General features: G+C 44.1%; 1 long non-coding RNA gene across 1 annotated transcript; it reads left to right on the forward strand.

Moving 5' to 3' along the window:
- Window positions 1–11,269: 11,269 nt before the first annotated feature.
- On the forward strand, window positions 11,270–12,556 carry LOC140587645 (uncharacterized). The gene is made up of 2 exons (XR_011989319.1): window positions 11,270–11,576; window positions 12,168–12,556. It is a non-coding gene; the product is annotated as an uncharacterized lncRNA (long non-coding RNA).
- The last annotated feature ends 1,559 nt before the right edge of the window (window positions 12,557–14,115 follow it).

Consider the following 14,115-nt stretch of genomic DNA (forward strand, 5'->3'; position numbering starts at 1 on the left):
CACCTCTGGTCCGTTGATAAGAAGGTATTTTTCCACTGAGGTGATAAAAAATACTGCAGCACCGGCGGGGCTCATGTCCCAGCATGCCCCGCGCATTTGTAAATAGCCCTTGTATTGTTGTTATTGCTAATGGTTATATTTCCTTATTGTCGCGTGTGTTTACCTGTGTCTTATGTGTACCCTGTCCGATCCTCGTGTGTAACTAGCGTCCGTAAATCTCCCACCGTGTATGCGTCTTACAGTTGAGCGTTTGACAACCTCGTGTTTCCTGTGTATGATTGGTTCAGTGCTCTTTGGGTGCCTGATGTAGTTCTTTTCAGGACTACTAATAAAGAGCGTGTTACCTCGGCAAGAAAGTGCTGGCAGCTGTGGTTACCAGAGTAATTCTGTAAAAAAATTTGTTAAGAATGTAAACAGCTTTATAAAACAGTCTGTCAATTTCACATACCAGAACTGTAACGTTTTACATAGTTAATTTGTAGATTCAACATCTTCTTTCTGTTAATTTAGCAGGGCCATGCTGCTGTTGTACCAGTTATTTCAGTTAAATTTACATCTAATCGTTGTTTATTCTACACTGAAACCAAGTAAACTTTACATGTAGTTGGTGGTTGTTTTACATTGAAATCCAGTACAATTTATAGATGTTTCTGTAAAGTTGTTTACATGTGTACAGTATTTTTTACAGAATAATTCTGGTAAACACAGCTGCCAGCTTTTTTCCGTAAAAACAACGGGATTTTTTTTACAGTGTAGATAAAGACTAGAGTTTTTTTCCCTTACAGTTATTACAAGTGTATTGGATACAGTAATTTTTTGTCTACACAAATGTTTGCTGAGACTACAGTAGTAAGAAGACTGGAATATATTTTGTTCTGACTTGAGTATATGGTAAGAAATAAATACTTTAATCGGTTTTCAGCATTGGTCTTATGTAGATCTTGGTGAATTTATTTTGTACTTTGTATACATCACTTACAGTAATCATGGGGAAAGTAAAAGGGCTAAAAGTGTTTTAAATTAATGTAACAGGTTAAAAGGAGGGGTAAAGCCAAAGCCTAATCGCGAAGTATTGCGCTGATGATTAGAAGCCTTACTGACCGTTTTTCTGTCCACCATCTACCCATTCTCCCGTACCTTGCCTGTTTTCCCCATGTGTATTCCTTACCTTTTTTACCTTCCCTTCCCAGTCCAGCTCCCGAACCTGACCTACCTGTCCTGCCGAGTCCGGCTCCTCCTGTTCGCCCCTCCATTTGTTTTCCTGTCTTGTGCGTCAATGTCGGACGGATCCCCCTGGCATCGACCCTTGCTCAAGCCCCAGGACTGCGACTACTGCCTAGCGATCCTTCATCTGCTCACCTGCTTGCCCAGCATGTGGAGTCTCTTCTGCCTTCTGCCTCCGCTCCTACCACCTACTGTAGGCTGGCTTGCTTTCTCTGCCTTCCACAAAGCTTTTGGACATTGCCTGTATTTACTAACTCCTCTGTTTATTAAACCTATGTCTTCCCCGCATCTCTGGATCCCAGTCTCCCTTCCTTGAGCTCCGTGTATTTTTAGCAGTTGTCACAAATGTGACTGGACATGTTGCTATTAACTAACTAATGGTAATGTTAAAGATGGCAGTTTGCTCTTTGCAATTACAGTGGTACCTCAGTACTCAAACTCATTAGAACTCAAATTTCTTAAAAGTCGAACCAACCAGTTCCAAAAAAAAATGACCTAGAATTCGATCTTAATTTCAGAAGTTTAGAACCGTGAACGCCGACCTAAGGTAAATTGTGCCAGAGCAGGGACCCCTGGTGCGGGGAATTCAGGCACTGCAGGAGGCGCTGGGCCAGGAACCTCGGGCGAGGGCACTGCAGGAACTATGGGCGCTGCAGGGACCTCGGGCAGTGGCGGTGCAGAAATCTTGGGCGGCAGCAGTGCAGGGACCTCCAGGGGCGCAGCCAAAGCCGATGGGTCTGGAGCCACAGGGGACAGAGCAGGACCTGGAGCCATGGGAGCTGAGCATCCACCACCCGCACAGAAACCTCTAGGGGCCGAGCTGGAGCCGCCGGCACGGGAACCTTGTGGGACAAAGCAGGAGGCACAGGAACCATGGGGGACGAAGCAGGGGGCACAGGAACCACGGGGGACTGAACAGGAACTATGGGGGACTGAACAGGAACCACAGGAACCTCGGGGGGTGACGCGCCACCAAATGAGGCCCCAGCGGCTAACGCGCTGCCTTCTGAGGTTCCCTATGAGGGCCCAGTTCCGGTGGTCGACGTGCAGCCCTGCGAGGGCCCAGTCCCGCCGGCTGACACGCTGCACCCATTGGTTCCAGATCCAGCAGCCGATGCACCGCCCTGCGAAGGCCCAGTCCCGGCGGCCCATGCACCGCCTCCTGAGGTTCCAGCTCTGGCCTCAGTGGTTCCTGCGGCGGAGGTCCAGGCCCAAGTGGCCCCAGTTTGGGGAGCCAACGTTCTGCCTTCCCTGGTCCCTGATCCCTCTGCCTTAGTCCCCCAAGTTGCTGATCCCTCGGCCTCAGTCCCCCGGTCCATGACCCCACAGCTGCAGCCCCCGTGGTCCATAACCCCTTGGTGGAAAATCCCTTAGCTCCTGGCCCCCTGGTTCAAGATTCCCCAGCTCCAGTTCCCCAGGTTCCTGAACCTGCTCCCATGCCCCTGGCTTCCTTGGTTCCAGTCCCTGTCCCCGAGGAGGTCCCTGATGACCTGACCATCACTGCTCCCTCCGTAATGGAGCTGAAGGAGAGGCGTCAGTGGGACCCCTCGGGGATCACCCTGACTATACCCTTGGATCCCTCCGGGGGGTCACCTTAGCCACTGCCCCCTCATCGTGGTGGATCCAGGCCGGGTTCCCATGTGTCGGTTTCCCGGAGAGGGAGGGGACACTGACATCAGAGTTGACTCCCAGGCTCCCCATCGCTCCCCCAGGCTCCAGATCGGCGGGAACCCCTGACCTCACCCATGGAGCCTTGTTGGCCGGCTGTGGCCCTGCCTCTGGCGTCTCGTTGGTCGCCTGCGGGTCCCCCGTCTGCAGCTTATCGGTGCCTTGACGACCACCTGTGGGTCCCATGCCTGTAGCTCTGCCACAGTACCCTTTGGTCCCCTCCTCGCCATCTCCCCCAGTCCCTTTACCTGCCTCCTCGCCACCCTTGGCATCCCCTTCAGCCCCTATTCTGGCCTCACGGTTGCTTCTGCTCCAGCGGCCCCTGCCTTATGCCCACCGAGGATCCCTTCAGCTCCCCGTTGCCCCTTGCCCTTGGCTCCCTTGTTCCCTGTGTCCACTACGTCCTGCTCCACCATTGTTCCCTCCTAGTGCCTTTGTACCCCCTGTGTTTCCCCCTCATCTTTCAGTACCTTCTGGTTCTTTGTGCCCTCTGTGTCTTTGTTCCCTGCTGGTACCTCTGTGCCCCCTGTGTTTCCTCCTTGTCCCTCTGTGCCTTTGTTCCCTTCTGGTCCCTGTGTGCCTCCTGTGGGTGTCCCCTCTGGTGTGGTCCCTCCGTTGTCCCCTTTAATGTTCCCCGATCCTGTGTTTCTCCGCGTTCCCCGTGGTTTGTAGCTTATTGTCTGAGTTGTCCTTCTTGTGCCAGTTCTGTGTATCCATGCTGTTCCCTGTGCCCCATTGATGTTGTTGCTTTTGTCTCCCCAGGTGCTGTTGTGTCCGAAGTCCCTGTCGCTTCACCCAGAGTGCGCGCCTTTGGGGGGGAGGTCCTGTCCTGCCCCGATCGTCTGCTCCTTCCGCATGCCCCCTCACACTCTTGGTAGTAAACATGAGATTCTGTGCATCAGCTATGATAGACAGAAATACATAAATAAATAGAGCACTTGTGTGATTTTGTATGAATGTGTGATACTTGTACCTCCTGTGTGCCACGCCCCCCTCATTACCTCTTGTTAATTCCCGATTGTGATCACCTGTTGCCTGTTATTTTCTGCTTGTCTTGTGTATTTACTCCGCGTTCAGGTCTGTTTCCCCAGGTCTGCCATTAACGTGAGTTCGCCTTAATAAACCGTGTTCTACCCGCATTTTACGGCTCTCTCGCCTGCTTCCCCGCTCGCCGACACAACAACTTGTGTGATGTTTGTAAGAATGTTATTGTTGCTGATTGTAAATCTCTCTAAGATCATGAATACATTTAAATTTAAATTGTGTAAATCTTAATATGCAAGTCACTTATTTGTATTTATTCTGTTTAGTTTGACCGAAATTTTTGATACAATTTAGTTGTATAAAGTTGAATATTTTTTTCAGTGTAGCTGGGAGCAGAATTTACACATAATTATACGAATCATAAGTTGATTAAGAAATAGAATGTGCATATTATACAAAGATAAAACTAAATGAAAACTTGTGATGTCGGCGTGCGGGCGAGTGGGGAAACAGGCGAGAGAGCCATAAATGCGGGTAAACGGGGTTTTATTTATGGCTGACAGGACACATGGGGAGCACACGGCAGACCTGGGGAAAACAGACTCATGCATTGTCCATGTCACATCCCGCTCCGTACGATCCCGATGTGTGCCACGCCTCCCTCATTACCTCGCGTTCAGCCCTGATTGTTCTCACCTGTTGTCTGTTCTGTTTACCTAGTCCTGTGTATATTAGTCCACGTCTCCCCATGTCTGCCAGATCCGGCATTGTATTGTTACGTGTTGTCCGTCAGCGTCCAAATAAACCCCGTTTCCCTGACGTTCTGGCTGCACATCGCCTGCTTCCCTGCTCGCCCGAGCCCGATCGTGACAGTCCACACGTTCACGGGTATTTTTTAAAACGGTGTTTTTCCGTCCACACCAACAATGTCTTCTAAAATGTTTCTGTCCACATGAAACCGCTAAAATGCGCTGTCAAGAGCATGCCAAAACCACAGACGGCATTATAAGTCTAACCATACTGCCATGTTAGCCAATCAGAAGCCTAATTGCCAGTCCTGTTAAGTTGAAAACCATGGCGCACATTCCGACGCCTGTGTTGATCATTATAATGCGAGAGTGACTCAACATTTATTTGTACACATGTAAGAAGTCCTGTCAGCAAGGTTAGCACAAGCATTATTTATTGCTCAAACTCGCCTAATGTATACTAGTTGTGGGCGGATTGATCAAAGTATCGATAATAATGTTGGTATTGATATTGATCAATACCAGTTTAATGAGATTGATACTTCAGTTTCAGTTTCTCTCCTGGATGCACTGCGGCTGTCTGTGTTCGCGCTGCTGCTCTCTATTGCCGCTCCCAGCTGTCACATGACTCAGCCGCGCCAGGCTAGCAAACAGGCGCGGGCGCACACACACAATATAAAATTTATAATGAAGTATTGTAATAGTGGGTTGCTGAGCCATGCTTGCAATAATTAAACAGCAAAGACAGTTCGGGGTTTATAAGAACATAAGAACTATACAAACGAGAGGAGGCCATTCGGCCCATCGAGCTCGCTTGGGGAGAACTTAACTAATAGCTCAGAGTTGTTAAAATCTTATCTAGCTCTGATTTAAAGGAACCCAAGGATTCAGCTTGCACTACGTTATCAGGAAGACTATTCCATACTCTGACTACACGCTGTGTAAAGAAGTGCTTCCTTAAATCCAGTTTGAAATGTTCTCCTGCTAATTTCCACCTATGGCCACGAGTTCTTGTATTTGAACTAATGCTGAAGTAACTATTCGGTTGAACAGCATCCAAACCTGTTAGAATCTTATAGACCTGGATCATGTCCCCCCTCAGTCTCCTTTGCTTGAGGCTGAACAGATTTAGCTCAAATAACCTTTCCTCGTATGACATTCCTCTAAGACCAGGAATCATTCTTGTGGCCCTACGCTGCACCTTTTCTAAGGCCGCTATGTCCTTTTTAAGATATGGTGACCAAACCTGTACACAATATTCTAGGTGAGGTCTCACCAACGAATTGTATAATCTTAGCATTACCTCCCTTGACTTAAACTCCACACACTTGGAGATATACCCCAACATCCTATTGGCCTTTTTTATTGCTTCCCCGCACTGGCGAGAATGAGACATGGAAGCATCAACATACACACCAAGGTCTTTCTCATAATCAGCTACCTTTATTTCAGTAGGTCCCATAAAATACCTGTACTTTATATTTCTGCTCCCTACATGGAGTACCTTACATTTGTCTATGTTAAATTTCATCTGCCAGGTGCCAGGTGTCAGCCCAGTCACTAATTAAATTTAGATCCCGCTGTAGCTGCTGAGCTGCTAGTTCAGTATCTGCTACACCACCCACCTTTAATCACCATATGCATTTTATTTCACCCGTACGACTGCAATCACACACACTCGCACTGCCCACCGTGCTCATTGCCCCATTTACTCCTCATACACACGGTGGACGTACGCATACATGCACATACACTGCGTACAACAATAAACATTAACCGCTATACACAGCACATTTAAAAACTTTGCCCAAATTCTGCCCTGGGTTTTAACCAATTAATAAAAAAAATCACAAAAACATTTAATGGTAATGAAAATTAATTCAGCTTTAGCAATTTAATGATGCATCCACCTTAATTATTAAAAAGTATCGATATTGTATCAGTGATACTTGCCCTATATTTACTTGGTATCTGATCGATACCAAACCTTGTAGTATCGCACACCACTAATGTATACAGCAAACAGCGCATGTTAAACAAAGTGGACAACGGCGCACAATCTGACGTTTTGGTACGTTTTAAAAAATACCCGTGTACGTGTGGACAAGGCATCAGACGCGGACTAAATACACAGGACAAGCTGAAAATAACAGGCAACAGGTGATCACAATTGGAAATTAACATGAGGTAACGAGGGGGGCGTGGCACACAGGAGGATCGGACGAGCCGGGCTTGACAAAACTGAAGAATCAGTGTTCAGTATTTACTTGCAGTGGTACTCCAGAAAGCAGTTTTTCTCCTCTGAAAAACAGAGACAGAGATTGCACTTCCTGAAAAATGAACTTCAGTGTAGGATTTGAAGGCTTTGTTTCAGCATTGCATCTTTTGCACTGTTTCTGAGCCAGCAAATGATGACACACCTGAGGTCACCCTGTTGTCACCCTGACTGCACGATCAAGGAGCTGAACCACTATTGGGACACAGGTGAAGTTGTTGTCCATATAGACCTTGTAGTTCTGATGTTTTGGAACTGTGGATGCCCTCCTTATTACAACATCACCTTACACTCAAAGTTCATATTTGGCTCTTGTGCCATCAGCACTGCCTTAGTACACGTCTAAGTTCTCTATTGGAAATAGTAGTAAGAATTAGAGTATGATCAAGTATGAATAATTTCAGACCACTTATATCCCCACATTCCAGAACATTCACACTTGTCCCTGAACAATGCACCTTTCAAGCAACCCAAAGTAGTTACGTCCCAACGTTCCAGAATATTTGCACCTGCACATCATCTCTCAAAAGCATTGTAAAACCATTGTCTGTCTTATGCAACAAGCAGATATATGGACAAACAAAGAAAGCAAAGAAAATCTCAATTAACTCAATTAACAACAATTGCGGAGTGTTTGTATGCACGGTACGTTTAAACAGTTTTTTGTTGTATTTTGGTAATATTGCAAACACCTACTAAGTTGTAGCTCTTTAACAGATGGCTGAGATAGATGTTAAAGAAACAAGAATGTCACCTGAGGTACTTCAACTTGGACAGCTGTGTCATCTTCAAATATATGAGTCAATATCACCATAAGGTGCCTTTGAGACTTCCCCATTTCATCAAAAAAAAGCTGAGATTTTCCATTGAACTTCATATTAATTACATTAAGTACATGTTATACTGTTAGAAATGCATATTGGTCAAGCTCCCACACTTTTTATAAATTAACTGCAAGCAGACAATTTACATGCAAACATGAAAATACGTCCATGGACAATTTCAAAGCAGAGTAAATACATTTAAATTACATAGTGATTATAAAATGTACATTTTCAGAAAGCTATGTAGTCCCTTTCTCAACAATATATTTTAGTTAGTGGGAAAACTATTTGGATAATAATGAAATTATGGCAAACTATTTGTTTCTCTATAAAATCTGCGAGAGTTACACTTTCTTTTTTAAATAAAATCTAACAAAAAAGATATCTGGTCAATCTTTCAAGCAATACTATTTGGCCCTCATTTGTTTATAAAGGAATAACACAAAATATTTTGCTAACTTGTGAAAATAATGTGTTTATTTTCATAAAACATGAAAATAACAGGGTGGACAGTGACATGACAGGGTGGACCCTGGGCATGACAGGGTGGACACATTGTGAAATGTCATTGAATGGCCTCATAAATGCAAGGAGCAATGCAAGAAAATTATGTTAAAAAAAAAAGCCTTTTCCCATGTAGGGGGAAATTACCAGTTGAACAGACTGGTTTTGATCCACGCAACCTGCATGCAGCCACTGAATAAAGATGGCCAAAATGAAACATTAATGTTAATTCTGCACAGTGAAAGTCAAACATTAAACTTTAGAACAAGAAGAAAAATGTTTTTACGTGGAGAACAGTTGATTTGAAAAAACAGAATATTACAGAAATTTCACTTGGATGCATCTCCAAACACTCTCCCTTTCTGCAGACATGGCTCAGTTCTGCAGTTGCTGTTCAACATACTTCCATGCAGACGCTTCAATCTGTACAGAGCGCTTATTCAGAGCCTGTGGTTCTGGTATTAGGCAAAGTACCTGCCAATCATGGTACCAACAGATGTCGTCCCGAAGACTTGGCCAGCGGAACTTGTTTATGCCATGGCGTTGCATACACTTAACTTTCACACTGTGCCCTTCTGCATCCATGATGATACCTGGGTATGCTTCATTGTCATAATTAATGACGCACCACTCTCCGATGTGCTTTACCTCAGTCATTTCTGGTCTCATAGGATTATCTGGTGTCTTTCCACACGCTTGGGACTTGTCAGATGAAACAGGAACATTAACTAGAGTGACCTCTTGAAGGTTAAAGCAGGGACAGTCCAAAACACCTTCCTCCCTTTTACACAGACATGAAATGCCTCTGTATTTCATTTGGCCGGGTGTCAGACTGATAGCTTGGTGGATTTTCATAGTGCCTTTTATGGCAGCTATTGCAGGTACCTCAGGCTTTGATTCAATATCCCTCTCTGGGATGAAGAAAAGCTCGACAGATGTGTCCAGGCTTTTCAGCTTGTTATACAAGTTCTGGGCATCAGGAATTTCTCCTCCATTTGCTACAATCCGGTCTGCTGACCTCTTGAGGGCCCCACCCACACCGTCTGGTGCCCCCTTCCCATGATTAGCCTCAAAGAAATTCCATGTTATTTCTTTGAAGCCATACTTGTAGGGTTCCGTTGAGAGGTAGAAGAAATTTCCCTTTTGTCGATACTGCGTTGCAGGCCTATCGCTGAAAAAATGAAGTGTGCTGACTTGAGGGTGTCGTTCTCTCACTACCTTCAAAACAGGATCAAGGTGGGCCCAGATGGCCACAGGGTTGTGTCTTCTGGAGGGTGATATGGAGCAGAAGGTGTGTGGCGCTTGTTCACCAGTGGTGTAGAGCACTCCAGTGTGCAGGCTGGCCTGCTTGTGTGAGCCTCTAAAATGCACAGATTGTATTTCTTTGCTGTACTTACATGAGTAATTTTCGTTAAAATCTATATGGATGAGGGACTCATTGGGCTTCAGACTCCTCCTGAGCACCCTGTAGGCATCAAACTGCCATTTGATGTTGAAGACATGGCTTCTAAAATGGAGAAGCCTCTCCTGGAAATCTGTGTTAAGTTCATGCTCTGTTGTTGTTATCTCCCTTTTCATTGTTATTATTGACACCTTATCATCCTTTTTGATCTTCTCTGTCATCCACTGAGATAAACGAATGTTCTTTTCCTCAGGGGTTCTCAGCATCGGATGACAAGTTAGGAGGCATTCACTGCACTCACCATAAGCACAGACTTTGGCTTTCGGGTCACACATGGTTGCTTCAGACATTTCCTCAATGTTTCTCTGCAAGGCATTGGCAATGAATTGCAAGTTCTCATGTTTTTTGCAGAGACATGTGTCACGGTCAGAGGAAGAGGGGGTTACCACCTAAAAGGGTCTGAGACGGCAAAAGGAGGTATATGACATGTGGCCAGTGTGCTCAGAGAGAAACCTCCTATGCAAGTTTTTCATTGTATCAGTAAGCAACCTCTTTTGCATTTTTTTCTTCAGCCGTGTGACCGTTTGTTTGCGACCAGTTGTCATTCGACTAACATCATCTCGAAGAAAAAATGATGTAACATTCTTCCTAATCTCATTTCGACTGACGCACCTTCTACCACGGTAGGTCAGATCCACAGAATACTTTGCTCTCTTCTTAGAGTAGCCAAAAGCAGTCTGGGCATGCTTTTGGAGCTTATACTTCTTTAGAATGTTTCCACTGACCACTTTTGCTATCAGCTGCTTCTCTCTGTTTGTTTTTGCATTTTCATATTTTCTTCTAATATCTTCAATTAGAGATGTATGGAAAAGAAGAGCCCTTTTGATGGGTGAATTCACTTTTTGACGTACCAACAAAGCATTGACTTTTGTACGTGGTGATTTGGACACACTTTCTTTCTTGGCCCAATGGTACCTCTTCTTAAATTTCTCAGTTTTACTTTTCTCTTTTGCAAGCTGTGCCTCTAATATTTCAATCTGTTTTTTCAGTTTTCTCTTCAAACTCCTTCGAATGCTTTCCCCTTGACGCTGTTGCCTGAAACACAAACTATTTGTAAGGATTTAAAAAAAGATTTTAGCAAGTTAAATATTATAGGGACATAAACAGTTGATAATTGTCTTTCAAATAAATTTAAACTTTCTAAAAAATCTCATCAGCTTAACTTCCAATGATCTAACCTGGAGGGCCCTGGCCTACGCTGATTTTCAGTTTCAGCAGGGGAGTTGGGTGGTGTTTCTGACTGTAGCAAAGCACTGGCCCTGTTTTTGGCTCTGGCTCGACTTTTTGCCTCTCTCCATTTCTTTCTTTTTGCCCTCTTTTCTCTCTCACTGAGCTCATTGACACCCTTCTTCTTTCCAGTCTCTCTGTCTTTTTTCCATTTGGCCCTTTCTTTCTCAAGATACTTTCTTCTTCTGTCTGGGTCAGCATCACGACGTTCCCGATACCTCCTAGCTATCTCAGCTCCTTTTGAACTCATTCCTTGAAAAAGATGATTCAAAATGTTCCCTTACACACTTTAATTGACAGTCCTGGTAAACTAGGCTTGCCTTATCAAACTAGGCTTGCTTACAGAGGGAGCCACGTCAAATAGCCGCGGCCGTGTGAATGGCGTGCGAATGGCGTACGGCTGCCCTATGGACGGCGTAGTCCCCCCTCCCTCTCAAGCCAGATAGGCGTGTCAAGATTTCACAGTAAACACGCCTATTTATTCATTTACCTGGTGCCACCACTAGATGGAGCTTCGTTCTCAAGAACATGTTAACACAAGCCAGCAATCTAGCTGCGCTGAGTTGCAATCACGTGATTTTAACCACCCACCCCCGCCGAACTGACGCTATCAAACTGCACTACAGAAATGAAGATCGCGGCTTAATGGACTATTCGCGGTAAGTGGTGTTTTATTTTATAAAATTTGTTTGGGGTAGTTCACAGGTTACTTCCCAGTTTAGTTTTTTATTGGCCGTTTCGAAAATCACTGGCAGCAACAGCAGCGGTCAGATGTGACTTTAGATAACTTAATGATCTGTTTATGAAATGTAGTTCATGAGGGACAGAAGATAAGGATAGCTGTACAGGAGCTAGCGAGCTAAACGCTCATTACCAGGTTTATATTTTTCCCATTTTTTGCATGGTAGTTTTGCAACGCATACTGTACAGTACAGTGTATATACTGCTCATATACAGTATGAATGTTATATCGCTTAACTTATTTGTATAAAAAGCGCATTAAGTAAATTCTCAGTTATTTTAATGCAGACGATAATACAAACAGTCAGTGGCTACTGTTAACAAAGTTCAATGGTTAACATTAGCGCAGGCAGTTTATTTACATTCCAGATTTCCCAAAACAGTATTTTACACACTCTGTGTTACATAGGTTTATTAGTATATTTTCTTTTTTATCTTAACTAGATATTCTGTAAAGCGTATTTACAGTATCTTTTTCTTCACTAAATTCTCCTGTTCTCTTTAAGCAGAGCTCCGCTATGGAGGCTTGGGTCAGACGGGTGACGGCTGGCCTTTTGGAGCTACTGGAGGAGCCTGAACAAGCTGTTGAGGGAGCTGGAATGACGTCACAGTGCAACAGATCTAGAATGATGTTTGGTCAGATCTATATTCTGAACATAGAATTGCAAAACGTCTGACAGTTTGGCGGAAACAAAGACTTAAACTGTTGCATCTTTGATAGTTTTTTTTAAAATAATATTTTAGTATAAAAGAACCAGATAGAGACTAATCAGCAGATGGTGTTATCCGGGTATTTTAATGACCTTTAAGCAAAATGCAACATGTACTGTATTGTATGTTTTAGACAAATTACTGTTTTAACTCTGACTATTTTTGGAAGAATAAATTTTTAAGTCATGTTTGCGTGTTTTAATTGTTGGGGATTTTGTTGGGGTATTGAAAAAAAAAAAACATTTACTTGAACCAACTACTTCAATGGGCAGAAAATGGGAGACATTCTTAAATTCAGTCTGTCTGAATCGTTATAAACGCCAAATTTGGGAACCATGTTTAACACTAGCATCCCTGAAAAAATCAAGCTCTCCTCACAAGGAACCCCCCCCTCCCCCCTCACTCCCCACACAAGCTGCTCGCAGCCTCCTCAGCGCCGATCAACACTTATTGTTTTGCAAATGAAGCGAGTTTCACGGTTTCAACCTCGAGTGAGCACAAAGACGTTTTTCTAAGAGTGTGGTCTGAGGAATCATGAAATACAGGTTGTAATATATCGTACAGTAATTTGAAATACAGTTCAATCCCCATTTCTCGTGATTCGGCAATTGCGATTTCAGTTTTCCCACCGTCAGCCAAATATATTACGGCGCAAACAGTGTAGACAGTGTTTATTTTGCTGACCATTACAAAACTGCCATGTCCACAAAACTCTTTTTATAAAGAGTGTCTCCAGCGAGGAGAGCGTCGCCCAGATATATATGCGGCCAGTGTGTTTTTGGCGCTATGCCCATTTGAAGCCTACCAGAGTTGGGCAAAGCAGGTAAACTGGGGTGGGACAAACGGCAAAGCCAAATTGCCCAACAATTTAAAAGACAAGGTGCAGGAGACTGTCATGCGGAGATTTCCGGATCTCACAGCGGACCACTGGTTCCGGATCAGAAATAAGATCAACGAACGACTGAGAAGTCCACGTAAAGTTGACCCTGAACAGTCACGGGCTGGCTATACTAGGACTTGATGTTTGTTTTCATTTTCATTGTTTTCATTTCATTTCAGTGTAGCTATATTTTTTGAATAAAACTTCATTTTTCATACAGCGTTGGCTTAATTTGTGATTGAGACAAATGGGTTTAATTGAAATAATTTATATTGGTAGGAGTAAATCAGGCTCTAGCAACCTTGGACAAATAAACCATGTTTAACACTAGCATCCCAGAAAAAATCAAGTTCCCTCACAAGGAGCCCCCGCCTCTCACTCCCCAAACAAGCTGCTCGCAGCCTCGTCAGCGCCGATCAACACTTATTGTTTTGTAAATGAAGCAAGTTTCACGGTTTCAACCTCGAGTCAGCACAAGAGACGTTTTTCTAACAGTGTGGTCTAAGGAATATCTTAATTTGAAATACAATTCAACCCCATCTCTCGTGATTCGGCAATTGCGATTTCAGTTTCCCATCAGCCAAATATATTACGCCGCAAAAAACTTACTTTCGCATGTGTGTTCATGTGTCTCCATATCACATTCATTCGATTATAATTCTAATTATAAATATTGTGTGGGGAGTGAGGGGTGGTCCACCAAAGGTTCCGAAAAATTTCGTAGACCTCAGGAATGCCAGTGTTAACACTAGCATCCCTGAAAAAAATCAAGCTCTCCGCACAAAGAGCCCCCCCCCCCACTCCCCACAGACATAAACTGTATTGATATTTATTATCATTATATAAAGGAATGAATGACATACGGA

Source organism: Paramormyrops kingsleyae, chromosome 2 (genome assembly GCF_048594095.1).
Source record: "Paramormyrops kingsleyae isolate MSU_618 chromosome 2, PKINGS_0.4, whole genome shotgun sequence".
NCBI classification, from domain to species: Eukaryota; Metazoa; Chordata; class Actinopteri; order Osteoglossiformes; family Mormyridae; genus Paramormyrops; species Paramormyrops kingsleyae.